Here is a 10621-nt window from a genome sequence, read left to right on the forward strand (position 1 = left end):
ATAATAAGTTTAACTTAGTAAAAAGTTTAAATTTTTTTATTTAATAAATGTAAAATAAAATTATTAGAAGCTTTAATTTTTTATATTTTTTTATTTTTTTAATTTATAAATTTAACATGTATCTTTAAAATACAAGATAAATTAAATCCTATAATTTTTTTATATAAATATTTAATAACTAAAAAATTAATAAAAAATAATCATAATTTATCTTATTTAGTATTTATCAATTATTATAACAATTAATAAATATTAAATAAAAAAAATGTTGTCTGATTTTTTTTTGTCTCTTTACCATTTTTAATAGATAACTTTAACTATTACTCTCGTTAGTTCTTAATTTCTTATCGCTACTTGATTGTTGTCAACATGCATTAATGTTTATTTATTCATCATTTGACTACATTAATGTTCATTCATTCATTCATCATTTAATGTTTGTTCACGTAAAATATTGCATCAATACGAAGAATTTTTTTAAGGATTTAATTAATATGTATTTTAACAATATATGATAAAATTATTATTAATAAAAAATTTAGTAAAATAATAATTAAGTTTTTAAAGATATAGATCTTGAATTAATTAATTTTTGAAAAAATATTAATTTAATATTTTAAAATAGCAAATAATAAATATGTTATGTTTTTTTTTATCAATTTATAACGTAAAATTTAAGATGATGCTTATATGTACTATTAACTACTGTAACATATCTGTTTATGAAATATCGTCACATAAATAATAATTTTTGGAGTAAAAATTTTACTTATTTGGTAGGATTCGTAAGGTAAATAAAAAGTAATTGATAAAAATTATATGAAAATTCAAAAGATAATGAATACTTTATTATCCAAAACTATATTATTTTTACGCTCATGTGGCAACAACGGGTTACACATCACTGTAAATAATGAAATATATGGTCAATTTTATTTTATTTCGCATTATCTATTAACGAGAGGACATATATATTCACCATTTACTATCATAGAGGACCTAATTAATCTTTTTTCTCCCTTGAAGACTAATTAGTTTGAGGTCGAAATCCTTAAAGATGTAATTCACTTTACTCTAAAAGTTTTTAAATCTTTCTTTTACCAAATATATAAAAAATCTAACTTTTTTGTATTTTCAATTTAAATTTTCTTAATTTATAAATCTTAATATGTGTCTTTAGAATACAAGATAATTAAGAATGTGTTTGTTTATAGATATGAAATACTGAGATAAAAATAATGAGACACAAAATCATATTTAACAGATAAGATACAGATAAAAATATTATGTTTCAAGACATTAAATTAGTGTATTTATATTCTTTCGGAGAAGAAGGATACAAAAATATCACTAACAAGAGACACACTTTTTTATTATTATTATTCTTATCAAATTTTCATAATTATATTTTTTATGATTATACTTTTTTTCCCAAATATTTTGTATGAAAAAAAGAGAGTAAATTTGACTTTTATAATTTATTTTAGTCTATCACCAAACAAAATACAAAAACATTCATTTTTGTGTCTCAAATTTTGTGTCTTGTTTTCGTATTTTATTTTATCTTATTTTTAGAATCCAATACAGTCTAAATTATTTTTTTTATATGATAGGATAAATTATCAAACTGATACTAAAAAGTTTATGTTACTAATAAAAATATTTTTAAAGATATATATAGATGATAAATAAATCTATGAATAATTTAAAAATATAAAAATAATAATAAAATATATTATATCCTTTTATAACTAAAAAAAAATTTGTATGTAGCAAATAGTTTGTGCATAAGAATCAAATTTTTGTGGCAATATTTAAATAATAATTTAAAAAGTGTATATTAATATAAAAGGTCAAAATAAAATTTGATTTCTATATTTTTTATTTTTTAAATAATTTGGTCATTCATATTATTTTTTTTTAAAAATATACTTAATATAAAATGATCAAATTTTAAATATTCAAAGGTATTATTTTTATAATAATATCAAAATTTAAATTCTAAATTAATTTTTAAAATATAAATTTAATATATAATTACTTTTGTCACATTTTAAATATTTTTATAGACTTATTTATTAGTAATATAAAGTTTTATGTACCATTTTAATAGTATACCCTATATAATATATACACAATCTTATTATAAAATATAAGTAATTTTAATTTTACATTTCTCAGCTTGTATATAAATAGTTATTTAAAACATAATTTTAACTGAATAATTATATAAAAATATTTTATATCGTACATAAAAATTAAACTATCTTTTTAATTAACAACAAATATATCTTCTGCAAAATATATATACATATTATCATAATATTAGCAAAAACTATCATACCAGAATTGAGACATACTAAAGTACCAAGTTTAAGAAATGTTATTTGCATATAAAATTTATTCCAATGTCATGATAATTCTTTATTTCCTAACTCTTTGATGGGATTAAAATATTTAAAAAAATTTAGTTCCGGAGAATATATATCATCAAATGCACCAAAAAAATTTATCTCTTGAAAATAATAAACAAATATAAAAAAAATATTTTTTTAAAAAATCATTCCCGAAATAAGTTGAAACAAATATTCCATTTGACCGATCGAAGAAAATTTTCCCCTTCTTCTGCCAAAAAATGATGAGTTTCATTAAATAAAATACATAAATTTATAATGTGTGATGATATTTAAATGCCTAAATAAATGGATAATTCACATAAATAAACCAACATTCATTTAATATTATGTATATATATCACCCAAAATAAAGAATATAACGCGAATCACCTAAATCACATTTTTATGTAAATCAAAATAGATAGATTAGATTTAGCTTTTTATATAAATCGAAACAGTCTGGTTCGATTTATACATATTTACATGTTGTCATAGTAAATCTAATCAGGCTGTTTCGATTTATGCATGCTGTCCTAATAAATCTAATCAGTCTGTTTAGATTTACTAGGATAGTATGCATGCATGTATACATAAATTAAATGAGTGTGTTTCGATTTACAATATGTAATTTGAGAAAAATAATTAACATACTATATCATCAAAATTATCATAATTTATGAAAATAAATATAAAAATTATTTCTTTAAAATATTGATACACTATACATACACATACATTAGGATTTTTTAAATAAATATTTTATTTATGGATATAAGTAATTTGTAGCATATTTATAAATTTTTATTTTTTTTACATATTTCATTTACCCTGTAAACAAATTAAGATTGCTTATATCTCGTTTACACTGTAAACGAGATAAAATACGATTTTATTTGGCATTATCTCGTTTGCAAACGAGATAATAGAATTTTAAAAAATATACTTAATGAGATAAATTCATAGTTATCTTGTTTATACCGTAAACAAGATATATGAAGTTATAAATATAAAAATATAATTTTTATAAATATAAAAATGTAATTTTTATAACTATAAAAATGTAATTTTTGAAAATAATAAAATAATATTAATAATTTAATTTAGACCAATTCAAAAAATAAAAATTGATATATTTTATTACTATTTAGATTGACTTTAATTAAATTATATCTTATCTATATTTTAAATTTTAAATTATAACTTTTTCATGTTTATTCATACTGAACTATTTAAAATAGATTATTTCAAATAACAGTAGAAATAGACTATATCAATATTTTAAAGAAATAGTTTTTATAAATATGAAAATATAATTTTTATAAATATAAAAATATAATTTTTGAAAATAATAAAATAATATTAATAATTTAATTTATACCAATTTAAAAAATAAAAATTGATATATTTTGTTACTATTTAGATTGTCTTTAATTAAATTATATCTCATCTATATTTTAAATTTTAAATTAATAATTTTTTTATATTTATTTGTACTGAACTATTTAAAATAGATGATTTCAAATAACAGTAGAAATAGATTATATTAATAAAAAATAATTTTTATATTTAACTTCATAAATTATGATTATTTTATTGATATAGTATGTTAATTATTTTTTTTAAATTACATATTGTAAATCAAAACACACTGGTTTGATTTATGTATGCATAATTGCATACTATCTTAGTAAATCTAAACAGACTGATTAGATTTACTAGAACAGTATGCATGCATGTATAAATCGAAACAGCCTGATTAGATTTACTATGACAATATGTAAATATATATAAATTGAGTCAGACTGTTTCGATTTATATAAAAAGCTAAATCTAATCTTTTTGTTTCGATTTACATAAAAATGTGATTTTGGTGATTTATGTTACATTTTTTATTTTAGGTGATATATGTAATATTGGATGAATGTTGGTTTATTTATGTGAATTATCCTAATATGATTAATTTATTATTCGTTTAGTATTAGATTTATGGAGTTATATACTAATGATGAGTATTCTAATTTTTATTAAAGAGTTATTTAGTTATTATTTTAATTTAATTAAATAAATAATTATATTAATTCATATAGAATATAATTATTATATTTTTTAATAACACTAAAAATATAATAATAATAAAATAACTAAGACTCTTAGATAAGAATTTCTATTTTAAATTTTAATTTTAAATTTAGATGAGATCTTAACTGATTAAATTAAGTTGTAATATGATTTATAAAATTTGAAAGATTCAAGAATAAAATAACAATATATAATTTAAATCTCTAATGAGATTCAATTTTAAAATAAAGAACAAATCTCATATATTTTTAACTCTTTTTTTTTAAGATCTTTTTTCGTATTAGCATATATTACGTTCGGAGAGAAGCAAGAGGATATGAGTTTGTATGACAGATATGAATTTGCACCATAAATAAAATTCTTGTAGGTAATTAATGGCACGAATAATAAAATAATTAATTAATATTTGAGGCGAATGTGAATATTAAAATACTTATTCCATTTTATCTTATTGTTATCTGAATAATAATTTAATATTTTTTTGTGACAATATAATAGTTTAATATGCTCCCACCAATGCATTAGTTTTGTTTTTTAAATTAGGGAAGAAGTGTATTTGGTGGAGATAATGAAAATGACACTGTTATTAAATTTCAAGAGAAATATAAAGAAAAGAGAAGATAACATGAATTTTGGAGTTCTGATAAAAAGATAATTTATCACTGTATATGTCACAATGGATAATTTACCCTTTATTTTATAGAGGGTATGGTAGAATTCACCATATATATATATATATATATCAAAGTAAAAAGACATACATAAGTTTTATTCTTTTACTTTTATACACATAAATATATGTGATTAAATTTTTATAGAAGAATTGTTTAGTGTGCAAAAAATTACAAAAAAAAATTTAATTTAGTTCAAAAGTTTAATGATCAAGGAGTTGACAGCAAAAATTAATATCATACTAGCATAAAAAATTAAAAATTACTTTTACTAGCATACTCAGATATTTATATTTAATTTACATTATTCGAATAATAATTAAGTATAAAATAAATCATTAATATCATTTTATTACTTTTGCTTCGTATTATTTATGGGAGTCACTCAAATAAAGATATCAAGAACATATTTTTTTTTAAAAAAAGATTAATAACTAAAATTTAACAGATATAACCGATTAAATTATGTTATTTTCATTAAAATTAGACCGGACAAATCAGTTTATCCAAAAAATCAATAAATTAAATTTTGAACTGATTTAAATTAATATATTTTTTTATAAAAATGACTACAAAATTCTTATTATAAAAGATAAAAAAAATATTCCTATTAAATATATATATATTAATTTTGAAAACTCTAAATTCTAACCCTACGACGACAGAGAAAAAAAAAGTAGTAGGGGTATTATAGTTATTTCTAAAAAAATAATATTAATTTAGATCAATTTAAAATTTCATCCACTATTTTTTCGGTCAAATTAATTTGTTTTGCCTAATTTTAACAAAAATAAGTACTTGTTTGGGCGCCATTAAATCGATAAAAAAAATTTTTAATAAAAAAGATATTTTTTATTTTTTAATGTATTTGACAAATTTTTAATAGTAAAAGTAAAAATACTAAAATAATTAAAAAATATATTTTTTTAAAAAACTACCATTTACATCTTTTTTTTAAAGATTTTTTTCTTTAAAAAAATATTTTTTTAAAAGATTACTATGTATCAATAATATTATGTAAATAATATTATTTACATAATACAATATCATATAGAATATGACATAATAAATACCTTATTTATAATATTTTGAACAGGTTTTATACAGTACAATTGCATTTTATCAAGCCTATCAAATGCGTCAAACGGACCATTAATTCATGATGAATATAAACCCTATATTGTGTACACTATTCATGAACCTGAAGCTAATAATACGGAAATAAATGTGCAGTGTATGTCCAAATGACCTAAAACTTAAAAGAATATATCATCAGGATTATTCAATTTACTTATATATTTAACCAAAAAAAGGATGCATTAAATTTTAAGAAAATAGAAAATGCAGCATAAATTTTAATCACACAAAAAGGAAATATATCTTTTGCAAAATCTTGAATAATAAATAAAAAAGACTAAAATAAATTAAAAAGAAAACAGAAGGAAATAAAATATTGCAAATAATTGGTGCATGTACAAAGTGCTGTTACTATAAATAAGGGTTTCAAGTTTCTCTGGTGAATGAATAGTAAACCACACTACAAGCATACTCATAAGAAGTTCAATTCACTGATTCAGTGCTCAGTTTCTTGAAGCTCATAACATAACAACTGGTGAGTTCATAGTTTAGTTTCTCATAAGCAACAAGTTTAATATATTAGAAATGCTATTTGTATACCAAAATTCATGATATATATTTTATTTTGTAGTAAAAAATTGTCACATAACATTTTTTTAGTGTATCTAAATTAAAAATGTTTTTCGTCTTTTTACTTTTTTTCGTTTTTTTATTCTAATTGCAAATCTTTAATTACAAATCTATCATCTATCATCTATCATTTATCTATCATATATTACATCTCTAATTTTATAATTAAAATGTATCACATACCATTTTTTATTATAATTGGAATTAAATCCCTCTAAAATTAAGAAATTCTCCTCTCCTTTTTACTAATTTTACAACCAAAATGTGACACATATTACTCTCTCATTGTAATCAAAATTAAATTTTTCCTCCAAAATTAAAGAATTTTTTCCTCTTCCTTACTAATTTTACAACCAAAATGTGTCACGTGTCACTCTCTCATTGCAATTGAAATTAAATCTTTCCCTCCAAAATTAAAGAGTTCTCTCCTCCTCCCTCTTCCTTTATCTATTTCTCTCATTCCTTTAACCACTCTATCTATTTTATATATCATTATCAATATCAATGACTAATTACTAATTTGACAATTAAAATGTGCAACATGACATTTTTAATTGTATTAAAATTAAAATTAAAATATTAAAATTGAAATTGAAATATACTTATATTATGTATCATATATTACTATCTAATTTAATAATCAAATGTGTCACATGACACTCTCTTATTCAAATTGAAAGAAAATATTTTTTTTTCAAAATTAATAAACTCCCTTCCTAAATTCTCTCATCTACCTCTCATAATTTTTCTATTTCTCTCTACTAATTTTGTCATCCGATATTTTTTACAATTAAAATAATTTTTTTCTTCTAAAATTAACAAACTCTCACTCTCACTCTCATTTTTCATCTTTATCTTTCTCTTTCTTTTCTCTCATTCTCTATTTTTTCTATTGTTCCCTTCTACAAAAAACAAAATTAACAAAATAATATAATTTAAATAAAAAATAATATTATTATTGTTATTATATACATAGTTTTTTAGTTTTTTATTTAATTTTAAATTTTTACCGCTTATCTTTCTAATCTATATTTTTATTTCTCTTCTTTCAAATATTTATTACATATAATTTGGAGAGAATACTAATGTTATAATTAAAAGTTAGAATCAAGATTCAATTGTTTAAAAAAAATTAATTTTGAGTTAATTTTATAACTATCAGTATAATTTTTTATACTAATATCTAATTACATTTTTATATACATAGGGAGAAAAAATATTATTTTTAAATAACAAGTATAAAAATTAATTATTTCTGTTTGTATAACAGACTTAACAGTTAACACTTAATTAAGTATACACGTTAAATTATTTTAAATTTTAGATAATAAATATTAAAATTAATTATTAATAAAAATTAGACTTTTTCATATAAAAATAATAACTAAAAATCTTATTATTTAATTTTTTATGTACAGATACCTTGGTCTTCTTAGCAAGAGACTTTTGTCAATCTACGACTTTTTTTTGTAAAAGTAGTTTGATTATATAAATATTTTGTGCCATACATAATCTATACTGTCAGAACAAAGTAGACCGTAGTTTTAAAAAATTTATATTCCCGTAATATTATTACGGGTAAAAATACTAGTAAACTACTAAAATCAGCTACTAATATATTTGTGTATAAATACATGTGTGGTTTAATTTATTTTCAATGTGTATTTATATTTTAACATATATTTTATACTTGTGGTTGATTTTGGTGGCTAATTTTGGTTTAATAATATATATATCTCCACCTTTTTTTTTAATATGACTCTCTTTTTTTGTGTTTAATTTCTAGGTTTTGAAAATGGCTCCAAGTTGGAGTGTTTCAAGCTTGGGTAAGAAGAAAGTGTTGTTCATAATGGGAACAACAGGATCTGGAAAATCGAAACTTTCCATCAACTTGGGGACCCAATTCCCCTGTGAAATAATTAATTCAGATAAAATCCAAGTGTACAGAGGGCTGGACATTGTGACGAACAAGATGGCACCTTCCCAACAAGGTGACATACCCCATCACTTGCTAAGCATAATTGATGATCCTGACTATGATTTCACTGCTAATGAATTCTGCAAAAATGTTCATGATGCCCTTGAACTCATAACCGAAAAAGGGAACATACCCATCATTGTTGGAGGCTCAAACTCTTACATTGAGGCATTAGTGAATGATCCCAAGGGTGAATTTCAATCCAAATATGATTGTTGCTTCATTTGGCTTGATGTGTCTCTCCCTGTTCTGTATGATTACTTAGACATTAGGGTTGATGAGATGGTTGATGCTGGTGTTGTTGATGAGATTCGTCGTGAGGCTTATGATCCCAAGAATTCTGATTATTCTCGTGGGGTTAGAAGAGCCATTGGAGTCCCTGAACTTCATTACTATTTTCACATCCTTCAGAATGATTCAAGTGATGATGTTGATGAGGCTTATAAGACTCGGGTGTTTCTTCATGCAATTGATACCATGAAGATCAACACTCATAAGTTGGCCAAGAATCAAGTCACCAAGATCAAAAGGATGGTCAATGAACTTGGTTGGAAGATGACTAGAATTGATTCTACACAAGTTTTTGAGGCTGTTTTGAGAGGAGAAGATTACAACCATCTTTATCAAGAGATTGTGCTCAAACCAAGTGTGGAGGTTGTTCGGAGGTTCCTAGATTATTGATGATTGAGACAAAAATTGTTCTTCTTTCTTAAAGGTAGTGCTCTTTGAATAATAAAATCTTTTTATTCTACTTCATATATTATTTGTCACATTTGATACAGTTTCTTTATCTGTATTTTTTATTGTGACGAATATTATATAGAATGGAGTAAAATATTTTGCTTATTCTTAGAGCACACTTGAAAAACAATGATCATGATAAAAAAAAAAAACAATTTCTCTATATAATTAAGAAAACAAAGGACTATTTACTCTTAACGAGTTTGTAGTTCCTATATATTTATTACAGAGTGTATTATGTCAATAATTATGCACAAAATAATAATAAAGAAAAATAAAGGGGTTAGTAGTACCCTATTTATATATATTTACATACATTTTTTTTTTGTTATGAATTTATAATTTTATATATTTGTTAATTTGTATTAATAGTGGTCAGAATTTGATTTATTTTTTTTTGGAGATCACTTTAATAAAGACACTAAAAATATCTTTTTTTTTAAAGATATTCACTCATGTCATATTATTATTGGACATCCTTATTAAACCGATAAATAATTTATTTTTTATTATAAACCAGAACAAAATCGGTTTATTATAACAATAATAATAAATCCAATTCTCTACATTATAATTATTAGACCCGATTTGATCCGATCGAATTATACCATCTAAACTAAATATCTTTAAATTTTTTGATAAAAAGACAATTATATCCCTGATTTTTTGTTTTTCGGACATTTAAATTCCTAAAAATTTAAAAATACAATTAAATCCCTAAAAAAATTGGGTTTATTATTATTGTTATAAAAAAATTGGTTTTATTCTAATTTGTTAAGAAATTCTAAAATAACCGGTTTATTAATACGTCCAATAATAATGCGACACATAAATGTCTTTATAAAAAGACATTTTACGCATCTTTATGGGAGTATTTTCTTTTTTTTTTGGTCTTCCTACAATATTTTTTAATATTTATTTGAACATTTAATGTAAACAATATTTAAAAAATATTTTTTTTCATGGTATCATTCAATTCCACAATTTAAATCTAAATTATTAAATTTAAATTTTATTTAAGAATCTTTGATCAATAAATTATTAGATAC

The 10621-nt window shown here is 21.0% G+C and overlaps 1 pseudogene across 1 annotated transcript; it reads left to right on the forward strand.

Moving 5' to 3' along the window:
* Window positions 1–6493: 6493 nt before the first annotated feature.
* On the forward strand, window positions 6494–9877 carry LOC107638207 (adenylate isopentenyltransferase 5, chloroplastic pseudogene; annotated as a pseudogene). The gene is made up of 2 exons (XR_015881180.1): window positions 6494–6758; window positions 8640–9877. The product of XR_015881180.1 is annotated as an adenylate isopentenyltransferase 5, chloroplastic pseudogene (transcript).
* The last annotated feature ends 744 nt before the right edge of the window (window positions 9878–10621 follow it).

This window comes from Arachis ipaensis, chromosome B4 (genome assembly GCF_059453495.1).
Source record: "Arachis ipaensis isolate K30076 ecotype BB chromosome B4, ASM5945349v1, whole genome shotgun sequence".
NCBI classification, from domain to species: domain Eukaryota; kingdom Viridiplantae; phylum Streptophyta; class Magnoliopsida; order Fabales; family Fabaceae; genus Arachis; species Arachis ipaensis.